Source organism: Oryx dammah, unplaced genomic scaffold (assembly GCF_014754425.2).
Source record: "Oryx dammah isolate SB20612 unplaced genomic scaffold, SCBI_Odam_1.1 HiC_scaffold_29, whole genome shotgun sequence".
Classification (NCBI taxonomy): domain Eukaryota; kingdom Metazoa; phylum Chordata; class Mammalia; order Artiodactyla; family Bovidae; genus Oryx; species Oryx dammah.
In genome coordinates, this window is record NW_024070213.1 from 31,487,135 (window position 1) to 31,499,875 (window position 12,741).

Sequence of the window (12,741 nt, forward strand, 5' to 3'; positions counted from 1 at the left end):
GTAGGCCTGTCAAGAAGCAACAGTTAGAACTGGACATGGAACAACTGACTGGTTCCAAATTGAGATAGGAGTATGACAAGACTGTGTACTGTCACCCTGCTTATTTAACTTCTATGCAGAGTGCATCATGCAAAATGTCCAACTGGGTGAATCAAAAGCTGGAATCAGGATCATCAGGAGAAATATCAGTAACCTCAAATACACAGATGATATCACTCTAATGGCAGAAAGTGAAGAGAAACTAAAGAACCTCTGATGAGGGTGAAAGAAATGAGTGAAAAAGCTGGCCTGAAACTCAACATGAAAAACATTAAGTTCATGACATCCAATTCCATCACTTCATGAAAAACAGATGGGGAAAAAGTTGAAGCAGTGACAGATTTTATAAGAGGGGGCTCCAAAATCACTCTAGATAGTGACTGCAGCCATCAAATTAAAAGAGGCTTTCTCTTTGGAAGGAAAGCTATGACAAACCTAGACAGCATATTAAACAGCAGAGACATCAATTTGCTGAAAAAGCTCTAGATAGTCAAAGCTATGGCTTTCCTGGTAGTCATGTACAGATGTGGGAGTTGGACCATAAAGAAGGCTGAACACTGAAGAATTGATGTTTTTGAACTGTGGGGCTGGAGAAGACTCTTGAGAGTCCCTTGGACTACAATGAGATCAAACCAGTCAATCCAAAAGGAAATCGATCCTGAATATTCATTGGAAGCACTGGTGCTGAAGCTGAAGCTCCAATACTTTGGACACCTGATGCAAAGAGCCCACTCATTGGAAAAGACTCTGATGCTGGGAAAGATTGAGGGCAGGTGGACAAAGGGCAGCAGAGGATGAGATGGTTGGATGGCATCACTGACTCAATGAACATGAGTTTGAGCACACTCTGGGAGATAGTGAAGGACAGGGAAGCCTGGAGTGCTGCAGTTCATGGGGTCTCAAAGAGCTGCGGACACAACAAAGTGACTGAACATCAGCACCCACAATGTTTTACTAACTGTATTATCATTACTTATTACTATCTTCAGATATATTCTTCTGACCTCTTTCCTATTCTAGGTGACAGGAGTTTTATCTAATAATTGGAATCTCTTACAAATTTAAGAGGCTCTAGGAAATGTCAATAGAATTCTCTTCAAATATTGAAGCATCTAGGAATTGTGGGAAAGCAGTTCAGTTCAGTTGCTCAGTTGTGTCTGACTCTTTGCAACCCCATGAACTGCAGCACACCAGGCCTCCCTGTCCATCACCAACCCCCAGAGTCCACCCAAACCCATGTCCATCGAGTCGGTGATGCCATCCAACCATCTCATCTTTTGTTGTCCCCTTCTCCTCCTGCCCTCAATCTTTCCCAGCATCAGTGTCTTTTCCAATGAGTCAGCTCTTCGCATCAGGTGGCCAAAGAATTGGAGTTTCAGCTTCAACATCAGTCCTTCTAATGAACACCTAGGACTGATCTCCTTTAGGATGGACTGGCTGGACCTTCTTGAAGTCCAAGGGACTCTCAAGAGTCTTCTCCAACACCACATTTCAAAAGCATCAATTCTTCAGTGCTCAGCTTTCTTTATAGTCCAACTCTCACATTCATACATGACCACTGGAAAAACCATAGACTTGACTAGATGGATCTTAGTCAGCAAAGTAACGTCTCTGCTTTTTAATATGCTGTCTAGGTTGGTCATAGCTTTCCTTCCAAGGAGTAAGCATCTTTTAATTTCATGGCTGCAATCACCATCTGCAGTGATTTTGGAGCCCAGAAAAGTAAAGTCAGCCGCTGTTTCCACTGTTTCCCCATCTATTTGCCATGAAGTGATAGGACTGGATGCCATGATCTTAGTTTTCTGAATGTTGAGCTTTAAGCCAACTTTTTCACTCTCTTCTTTCACTTTCATCAAGAGGCTCTTTAGGTCTTCTTCACTTTCTGCCATAAGGGTGGTGTCATCTGCATATCTGAGGTTATTGATATTTCTCCCAGCAATCTTGATTCAAGCTTGTGCTTCTTCCAGCCCAGCGTTTCTCATGATGTACTCTGCATATAAGTTAAATAAGCAGGGTGACAATATACAGCCTTGACATACTCTTTTTCCTATTTGGAACCAGTCTGTTGTTCTATGTCCAGTTCTAACCATTGCTTACTGATCTGCATACAGGGAAACCAGGGACTTTTACTATTAGAGTTGAGGGGAGCCTATCTCCTCCCCAATTCTGGTGAGCAACTCAAAACTGTAAGATTCTGTTGGGGATAGCAGTAGAGTTGCACAGTGGGTTTCCCCAGCTGATAGCCATATCCAGTGCCTTGGGGAAAGCCTGAGAAGCTATGCCCAACAGAGATGGTATAATTATGAATGAGAGAGTGAGAGACACATCTAATTCTAAAGTCAGAAGAAGTAGTTTGCTGACCACAAGTAGGTTGTCACTTGTTCAAATTTGTACATGGCATTAGTTGCAGTATGAAGACCCTGGCCCCCTGATTTTTAATCTGGTGGTATTCCACTCAGTCATCCTCCTTCTTCCCCTTCCCTACTTATAATAATTCTCAGAGGAATGTGACTCATTTATTTTCCTTAGTACAGAAAGATTTCTGGAGTATATGTTTTGGCATCAAACAACGGAATGCTAATGCTGACTTTAGTTTGTTATAGATGACTGGGGTGGTGGTAGTGGTGGGGTCAATATTGAGATCCAACATCTTCAATAAATCATCATCTGGATAAAGAAGGACAGATTTGAATCACAGTAAACTCAAGTGTGCAAACAAATCACTTCTTCATCTAACACAACTTAATTGGTGAAGTTGATACTCTCATCCTGTAAGGCAGACAGGACATTCTCTCTCAGTGATCACTTAAGCCTTCTACCTCTCCTCTCTTCTGTTGTCCTCCTCTGCTTTCCCCTTCTTTCTTCTGCAGTTGCATCAGAATTGAGAAAGTTTATGTAGGACCTAGAACCCAGGAGAAAGGCCTCTGATTTCCAGTCTCTGTCATACTAGTTGTAGAATTCTCACTTTAAATGGGTACTAATCTTTTAAAGGGCTTCTCTGATGGCTCAGCCGGTAAAGAATATGGCTGCAAAGCAGGAGACACAGGAGACATAGGTGTGATCCCCGGGTTGAAAGATCCCTGGAGGAAGAAATGGCAACCCATTCCAGTATTCTTGCCTGGAAAAGCCTAAGGCCAGAGGAGCCTGGCGCGCTACAGTTTAAAGGGCCACAAAGAGTAGGACATGATTGAGAGACTAAGCACAGCACAGTCTTTTAAAGTTTGGGAGCTCTCTGCTTCTGTGTCCTTACAAGTGAAGGAAGCCGTGCCAAAGCTGAAGACCTTAGTGCATGGGTCTTAGCTTTCTATATAAAACACACTATTATCCACACTGAGTGTTGGCTGCCTGCAAGGGGCACTTTGATTCTTAATTCCCTTTCAGTCTGAGGCATTTCTCTTCCCTACCTATCATCTCTTCTGATCTTTCACAATATACTGTTAATGTCCATTAAATGCAAAAGTCAAATTATTAGCAACCTAAAAACTACCTTTCTTCACAGTTAGAGGCAGAAAACTGAGAAGAAATATTCAAACCCTTCTGTTGACTAAAAAGATACACAATGTGAGAGTTGTGAGCTAAGTTATATTTGGGGCAAAATAACTACAGAAGCAGAAGATATTAAGAAGAGGTGGCAAGAATACATAGAAGAACTATACAAAAAAGATCTTAAGATCCAGATAATTATGATGGTATGATCACTCACCTAGAGCCAGACATCCTGGAATGCAAAGTCAAGTGGGCCTAAAGAAGAAGCATCACTATGAACAAAGCTAGTGGAGGTGATGGAATTCCAGTTGAGCTATTTCAAATCCTAAAAGATGATGCTGTGAAAGTGCTACACTCCATATGTTAGCAAATTTGGAAAACACAGCAGCGTCCACAGGACTGGAAAATGTCAGTTTTCATTTCAATCCCAAAGAAAGGCAATGCCAAAGAATGCTCAAACTACCACACAATTGAACTCATCTCACATGCTAGTAAAGTAATGCTCAAAATTCTCAAAGCGAGGCTTCAACAGTATGTGAACTGCAAAATTCCAGATGTTCAAGCTGGATTTAGAAAAGGCAGAGGAATCAGGTTAAATTGCCAATATCCGTTGGATCATCAAAAAAGCAAGAGAGTTTCAGAAAAACATCTATTTCTTCTTTATTGACTATGCCAAAGCCTTTGACTGTGTGGATCACAACAAACTCTGGAAAATTCTTCAAGAGATGGGAATACCAGACCACCTGATCTGCCTCTTGAGAAATCTGTATGCAGGTCAGGAAACAACAGTTAGAACTGGAAATGGAACAACAGACTGGTTCCAAATAGGAAAAGGAGTACATCGAGGCTGTATATTGTCATTCTGCTTATTTAATTTATATGCAAAGTACATCATGAGAAATGCTGGGCTGGAAGAAGCACAAACTGGAATCAAGATTGCTGGGAGAAATCTCAATAACCTCAGATATGCAGATGATACCACCCTTATGGCAGAAAGCAAAGAAGAACTAAAGAGCCTTGATGAAAATGAAAGAAGAGACTGAAAAAGTCAGCTGAAAACTCAACATTCAGAAAACTAAGATCATGGCATCTGGTCCCATCATTCATGACAAATAGATGGGGAGACAAGGGAAACAGTGACAGACTTTATCTTCTTGAGCACCAAAATCACTGCAGATGGTGACTGCAGCCATGAAATTTAAAGACTCTTACTCCTTGGAAGGAAAGCTATAACAAACCTAGACAGCATATTAAAAAGCAGAGACATTACTTGGCCAACAAAAGTCTGTGTAGTCAAAGCTATGGTTTTTCCAGTAGTCATATGTGGATGTGAGAGTTGGACTATAAAGAAAGCTGAGCACTGAAGAATTAATACTTTTGAACTGTGGTGGAGAGGACTCTTGAGAGTCCCTTGGACTGCAAGCATCCAACCAGTTCATCCTAAAGAAAATCAGTCCTGAATATTCCTTGGAAAGGCTGATGCTGAAGCTGAAACTCCAGTACTTTGGCCACCTGATGTGAAGAACTGACTCATTGGAACAGACCCTGATGCTGGGAAAGATTGAAGGTGGGAGAAGAAGGGGATGACAGAGGATGAGCTGGTTGGATGGCATCACCGACTCAATGGACATGAGTTTGAGTAAAGTCAGGGAGTTGGTGTTGGAGAGGGAGGCCTGGTGTCCATGACATCACAAAGAGTCGGACAAGACTGAGTTACTGAACTGATTGGTTGACTGAACTACAGCCCAGGAGACAGCACCTCAGATAGCTCTGAGAGACTGCTCCAAAGAGGCAGTGAGGGAAGGTCAATATATAAGATTTGGTGAAGGGGGAGTTCAGTGCAATGAAGCACTTACTTTACAATAGGTTTTCTGCTAGTCATGAGGAGCTGATGTCACTGTGAAGGGATTTTGTGCTTTTCTAGGTGTGAGGAGATGCAAGCACTGGGATCCTGAAATCAGTGCCTGAAAATATCTAACTATCTAAAGACCTTTCCCACCAGTTTCCCTGGAGCACAGAGTGTCTCACTCCTCACCCGAATTCCCCTCAGGGGGCGTTGCAGGTCAACAGCTGCAGCAGCATAGGGTTCAGTCTCCGCGGAGGCAGATGGCAAATGCCTTTGTTTAGTCGTGGCAAATGCTCTGGTAAGTGCCAGTTTGTAGTCGACACCTCCTTCTACAGTACCCGAGAAAGAGAAGAAAAACAAAATCATCAAATTTATACATCAAGAGTCTGGACATTCTTTCTTCACTAAAAAAATAAAATGGGCTAGTACAACTTACTAGAAATATAAACCCCATACCAGAAAGTTATGTTGGTCAGTGAGAAGTGCTAATTAACATCAAATTTTTTTAGATCATTACAACTAATAAATTTATTTGCAGTAATAATAAACACATCAATTATGTGTGGAAGCTTTTTATGTGAAAGATTTAGAGCAGCTTCTTTTCATACCCACTAACAATGACAGAAGAGTCCATAGTCTTAACTGGAATCCAGTGTTCAGCTTTTATATAATTAAGTGGCCCAAAAGACAGATCTAAGGGTATTATCATAACTAATAGGAGGAAGGACAATATGAAGTTTTCCTCTGGGGAATCTCTACATTTTCTTAGGGTGTGACTCATCTTGGCACTGTTCTGTTAGGGGAACCACTGACTGAAACTGTCCACCCTGACAGAGTTATCTTACAACAAGCGGTCCTGGTGAGGAATGCAGAGCTAACAAGCTACCACCCACCAGAAGAATTTGGTAAAGAGAGAGGAGATACCAGTCCACATGTCCCTCCACCTCCCAGAATCCTCACCGGCATCCATCTTGATTGAATGATGCATGCACCCCAGGGAGGACCCCGAGTCAGAGCAGCCAGGGACAACCCGGAAACTAACCCCATCATCATAAAACCTGAGACTGAAAGCCGCGTGGCAGAGCAGTTCTCCGGGGTTCTTCTACCCTGCTGCTCTCCACCCGGGTGCCCCTTTCAAATAAACTTTCTTGCTTTATCAGCACCCGTGTCTCTTTGGACAGTTCATTTCTGAGTATTAGACAAGAGCCCACTCTTGGACACTGGAAGGGGTCCCCCTTCCTACAACAGTTCAATAGTCTCTTGGTTTCAGTTTGATGTTAAGACTAATGATTCAAAAACCAGAAAGTAAGGGGAAAGGTTGATTCCATGTCCTTTTAATGTCACACTGAAGCATTGCCTTGTGGACTCAGACTGGGAGAGATAATTTTGTTTTACTTGCTATTTACTATTGGTTAGGACACGGACACTGTGAAAGCTACTTGTTAACTTGCAAATTTTGGTCCATTGGAAGAAAATGATTTCTGCCAGGTAGAGGAGACACCAAAGGTTACAGTTTTATTGCCTGGCAGGATCCTACCTGGTCTTGCCTCTAACTCAGTGATGAAATGAAATTACTATTTTGTGGCAAGACAAGAAAATTTCAACAAAAATTTTCTCTGCCTGTTTGGAATTCCTCTCTCCTCTTTACTACATACTGTGCATCTCCTTTAATCAGGGCTCCTTCAGAGATAATATTTCTTCTTAATCTTATAAAGTGTCATAACTCCTTAGAGGTAACTTTCCTTCTTAATCTTTAAGAGACCACAGTGACCTATTACTTGTCTTGTATGTGTAGATCTGAATTGTATAAACTGGCAATAACATGTCATTTGACATATACATCTTTGGCCTGCAAAATTGTATAGCTGTTTTTATAGTGGAACAGCGCTCAGAAGTTTCTGAAAGACTGTTTCCTGGACTCAAAGCCCCAAGTTGGCTCAACTAAAATTTCCATTTTTTTTTTTTTTCTTAGATTGACTGTCTATTGCTATTTTTCATTAGCTCTCAGGAAATTCACTTACCATCCCTTTCTTAACTGAGTGTATAAACTTCTATTTCTTGAATTCTATCTTTGAAGTAGCTTTACCATTTTCTTGGAGAAGGCAATGGCACCCCTTTCCAGTACTCTTGCCTGGAAAATCCCATGGACGGAGGAGGCTTGTAGGCTGCAGTCTATGGGGTCGCTAAGAGTTGGACACAACTGAGCGACTTCAGTTTCACTTTCACTTTCAGGCGTTGGAGAAGGAAATGGCAATCCACTCCAGTGTTCTTGCCTAGAGAATCCCAGGGACGAGGGAGCCTGATGGGCTGCCGTCTATGGGGTCGCACAAAGTTGGACACGACTGAAGTGCCTTAGCAGCAGCGGCAGCAACCATTTTGTTAATTCCCTCATCAATGTATTAAATTAATCTTTGAAATGTGTTCATTCAGAATTTGTTAAGGAAGTCTTGCTTTCAGTTGTTTTGAAAATTATACTTTAACACTGGGGTATGAAGATCAGTGATTTTCTAGTTAACTGAATGTATTCTTTTGCATATGTGTGTGTGTGTGTGTATGCATTTCTGTGATGGGAGAAGAGAAAAAGCTGCTAGCCACTTTGTTGCTTGTATGGTTATATTGTTAAAAAAAATAACAAGCCCCAAATGGAGTCATTTACCCCGATGACAGCAAATAAAGATTTAACTGCAATTTCAATCTCTCCCAGGAATGTGACCTTTAAGCAGTCAATCTGAAATTTCCTGATCAACACTAGTGAGGCAATCTGCATAATAAAACCCCTGCTGTTTCCTCTTGCCCCCGCCCCCAACTTCTTTTCCCCACCTTCTTTATGCCTATACAGACCTTCCCTTTTAGCATCCTTCTAGTTGCTAGATGGGCTACTAAGTGATCCATGAATCACCTAATAAATCCAATTAGATCTTCAAATTTACTTGGGAGGCACTGGTAAGGAATCCACCCGCCAGTGCAGGAGAAACAAGAGACTTGGGTTTGATCCTTGGGTCAGGAAGGTCCTCTGGAGTAGGAAATGGCAACTCACTCTAATATTCTTGTCTGAGAAATTTCATGGACAGAGGAGCCTGGTGGGCTACAGCCCATGGGGTCAAAAATAGTAGGACACAACTGAGCACGCACACACTCACATTCATATGATTATAAAAAGTAGAAACTCATAAAACAGATACGTGTATGTGTTTAAATGGATAACCTCAAGGAAGAAAGGGAGAAAGCGATAAAAGGCAAAAAATTAAAAAAAATTAAAAAAAAGAAAGGAAAACACAATACTACTTTGAAAACTTCCCAACATGTATTGCACCACATAATGCAAAATACTGTGTTTATGTATATGCATAAACTTAAAAAAATGTGGGACCCATAGCACATTCTTGTAAGGCCATCCATGTATGATGCCACGTGAACCTAATATCGGAGAGAAGAGTACCAAGTGCATATTTTATAATTCAGTTTTGGGAAAAACAGAAAGAAGATACAAGCAAATAACCTATATATGTATATTTATGTTGTGTGTACATGTATTATCAAGGAGTCCATACAAGTCTGTTAACACTGGATGCCTGAGTTATGTGGAATGGAGAGTAGAATTAGATTGGGGGGGGAGATGATTAGTCTTTAAACATCTTTGTATTGTTGATCCTTTTAGAAAAAAACTATAAATGCTGGGAAATGGCTAAAAAAGTTTAAAATTTATATATGTGTCAATACATATATGGAGAAGGCAATGGCAAACCACTCCAGTACTCCTGCCTGGAAAATCCCGTGGACGGAGGAGCCGGTGGGGTGTAGTCCATGGGGTCGCTAAGAGTCGGGCACGACTGAGCGATGTCACTTTCACTTTTCACTTTCATGCATTGGAGAAGGAAATGGCAACCCACTTCAGTGTTCTTGCCTGGAGAATTCCAGGGATGGTGGAGCCTGGTGGGCTGCCATCTACGGGGTTGCACAGAGTCAGACACGACTAAAGCAACTTAGCATCATCAGCAGCAGCAATAAATACAAGAAAGATTGTAAAAACAATGAAAAACAACTCAGCAGTCATTATTACATGTATTCGTCATTGCTCTACCACAGGGGAGTAGAATGGACACCTCTGAAGCTCTGTTTCTTCATTTATGAAATGATAGAGAGGGACTATTTATCTATTTATTTTAATTAATTTATTTATTTTAATAGAAAGCTAATTACTTTATAATGTTGTGGTGATTTTTGCCATACATTGACATGAATCAACCATAGGTGTACATATGTCCCCCATCCCAAACCCCCCTCCCACCTCCCTTTCCATCCCATCCCTCTGGGTTGTCCCAGTGCACTGGCTTTGAGTGCCCTGTTTCACGCACTGAACTTGGACTGGTTATCTATTTTACATATGGCAATATATATGTTTCAATGCTATTCTCTCAAATCATCCCACCCTCGCCTTCTCCCACAAATCCAAAAGTCTGTTCTTTATACTTTTGCTGTCTCACATATAGGATTGTTTTTACTGTCTTTCTAAATTTCATATATATGTGTTAATATACTGCATTAGTGTTTTTCTTTCTGACTTACTTCACTCTGTATAATAGACTCCAATTTTATACACCTCATTAGAACTGAGTCAAATGTGTTCTTTTTAATAGCTGAGTAATATTTCATTGTGTATATGTACCACAGCTTTCACATCCATTCATCTGCCGATGGACATCTAGCTTGCTTTCATGTTCTAGCTATTGTAAACAGTGCTGCAATGAATATTGGGGATAAACGTGTCTCTTTCAATTCTGGTTTCCTCAGTGTGTATACCCAGCAGTGGGGTTGCTCGGTTGTATGGCAGTTCTATTTCCAGTTTTTAAAGAAATATCCACACTGTTCTCTGTGGCTGTACTAGTTTGCATTCCCACCAACAGTGTAAGAGGGTTCCCTTTTCTCCACACCTTTTCCAGCATTTATTGTTTGTAGACTTTTTGATAGCAGCCATTCTGACCGGTGTGTGATGGTATCTCATTGTGGTTTTGATCTGCATTTCTCAAGATGATGTTGAACATCTTTTTATATGTTTGTTAGCCATCTGTATGTCTTCTTTGGAGAAATGTCTGTTTAGTTCTTTGGCTCATTTTTTGATTGGGTCATTTATTTTTCTGCTATTCAGCTGCATGAGCTGCGTGTATATTTTTGAGGTTATTTCTTTGTCAGTTGCTTCATTTGTTATTATTTTCTTCCATTCTGAAGGCTGTCTTTTCACCTTGTTTATAGTTTCCTTCGTTGTGCAAAAGTTTTTAAGTTTAACTAGGTCCCATTTGTTTAATTTTGCTTTTATTTCCATTACTCTGGGAGGTGGATCATAGAGGATCTTGCTGTGATTTATGTCAGAGTGTTTTTCCTGTTTTTCTCTAGGAGTTTTGTAGTTTCTGGTCTTACATTTAGATCTTTAATCCATTTTGAGTTTGTTTTTGTGTATGGTGTTAGAAAGTGTTCTAGTTTCATCCTTTTACAGGTGGTTGACCAGTTTTCCCAGCACCACTTGTTAAAGGGATTGTCTTTTCTCCATTGTATATTTTTGCCTCCTTTGTCAAAGATAAGGTGTCCATAGGGGCATGGATTTATCTCTGGGCTTTCTATTTTGTTCCGTTGATCTATATTTCTGTCTTTGTGCCAGTACCATACTGTCTCAATGACTGTAGCTTTGTAGTAGAGTCTGATATCAGGCAGGTTGATTCCTCCAGTTCCAGTTTTCTTTCCCAAGATTGCTTTGGTTGTTCGAGGTTTTTTGTATTTCTGTACAAATTGTGAAATTATTTTTTTCTAGTTCTGTGAAAAATACCATTGGTAGCTTGATAGGGATTGCACTAAATCTATAGATTGCTTTGGGTACTATACTCATTTTCACTACATTTATTCTTCTGATCCATGAACATGGTATGTTTCTCCATCTATTTGTGTCATCTTTGATTTCTTTTATCAGTGTTTTATAGTTTTCTATATATAGGTCTTTTGTTTCTTAAGGGAGATTTATTCCAAAGTATCTTATTCTTTTCTTTGCAATGGTGAATGGGATTATTTCCTTAATTTCTCTTTCTGTTTCTCATTGTTAGTGTGTAGGAATGCATGGGATTTCTGTGTATTAATTTTATATCCTGAAACTTTACTATATTCATTGATTAGTTCTAGTAATTTTCTGGTGGTGTCTTTAGGGTTTTCTACGTAGAGGATTGGAGAAGACAATGGCACCCCACTCCAGTACTCTTGCCTGGAAAATCCCATGGACAGAGGAGCCTGGTAGGCTGCAGACCATGGGGTTGCAAAGAGTCAGACACGACTGAGCGACTTCACTTTCACTTTTCACTTTCATGCATTGGAGAAGGAAATGGAAACCCAGTCCAGTGTTCTTGCCTGGAGAATCCCAGGGACGGGGAAGCCTGGTGGGCTGCTGTCTATGGGGTTTCACAGAGTCGGACATGACTGAAGTGACTTAGCAGCATGTAGGGGATCATGACACCTGCAAACAGTGAGAGTTTTACTTCTTCTTTTCCAATCTGGATTCCTTTTATTTCTTTTTCTTCTCTGATTGCTGTGGCTAAAACTTCCAAAACTATGTTGAATAGTAGTGGTGAGAGTGGGCACCCTTGTCTTGTTTCTGACTTTAGGGGAAATGCTTTCAATTTTTCACCATTGAGGATAATGTTTGCTGTGGGTTTATCATGTGAAAGTGAAAGTCGCTCAGTCATGTCCAGTTCTTTGTGAATTCTCCAGGCCAGAATACTGGAGTGGGTAGCCTATCCCTTCTCCAGGGCATTTTCCCAACCTAGGGATCAAAACAGGATTTCCTGCATTGCAGGCGGATTCTTTACCAACTGAGCTATCAGGGAAGCCCATATATGGCTTTTATTATGTTGAGATATGTTCCTTCAATGCCTGCTTTCTGGAGGGTTTTTTTTTTTTTCATCATAAATTGGTGTTGAATTTTGTCAAAGGCTTTCTCTGCATCTGTTAAGATAATCATATGGTTTTTATCTTTCAATTTGTTATTATGGTGTATCACATTGATTGATTTGCAAGTACCAAAGAATCCTTGTATCTCTGGGATAAAGCCCACTTGGTCATGATGTCTGATTTTTTTAATATATTGTCAGATTCTGTTTGCTAGAATTTTGTTGAGGATTTTTGCCTTTATGTTCATCAGCGATATTGGCCTGTAGCTGTCTTTTTTTGTGGCATCGTTGTCTGGTTTTGGTATTAGGGTGATGGTGGCTTCATAGAATGAGTTTGGGAGTTTACCTTCCTCTGCAATTTTCTGGAAGAGTTTGAGTAGGATAGGTGTTAACTCTTCTCTAAATTTTTTTGTAGAATTCTCCTGTGAAGCCATCTGGTTCTGG